Source organism: Stegastes partitus, unplaced genomic scaffold (assembly GCF_000690725.1).
Source record: "Stegastes partitus isolate 25-593 unplaced genomic scaffold, Stegastes_partitus-1.0.2 Scaffold1716, whole genome shotgun sequence".
NCBI classification, from domain to species: domain Eukaryota; kingdom Metazoa; phylum Chordata; class Actinopteri; family Pomacentridae; genus Stegastes; species Stegastes partitus.
In genome coordinates this window covers 149,374-149,617 of record NW_007579447.1, presented here as the reverse complement: position 1 = coordinate 149,617, position 244 = coordinate 149,374, and positions in this window count along the sequence as shown.

Here is a 244-nt window from a genome sequence, read left to right as displayed (position 1 = left end):
ACATGCAGAACTTGTTTGACAGCTTGTCAAACTAATTAATCCGACTTTTTTTTCCATCTCAGCTCAACAATGGATGGCGATGTGACAAAACTGTGTGAGCAGACATGTGAGATGAGAAAGGGAAATTCTGATGTACTGAAATTCTGCAGGTTTGCGAAAGAAGGAAGTTGCAAAGGTCACTTCTTAAAATAAATCTTGAGAGGAAACTTGTAGCATGAAAGCACAAACCCAAGACAGTTAATAA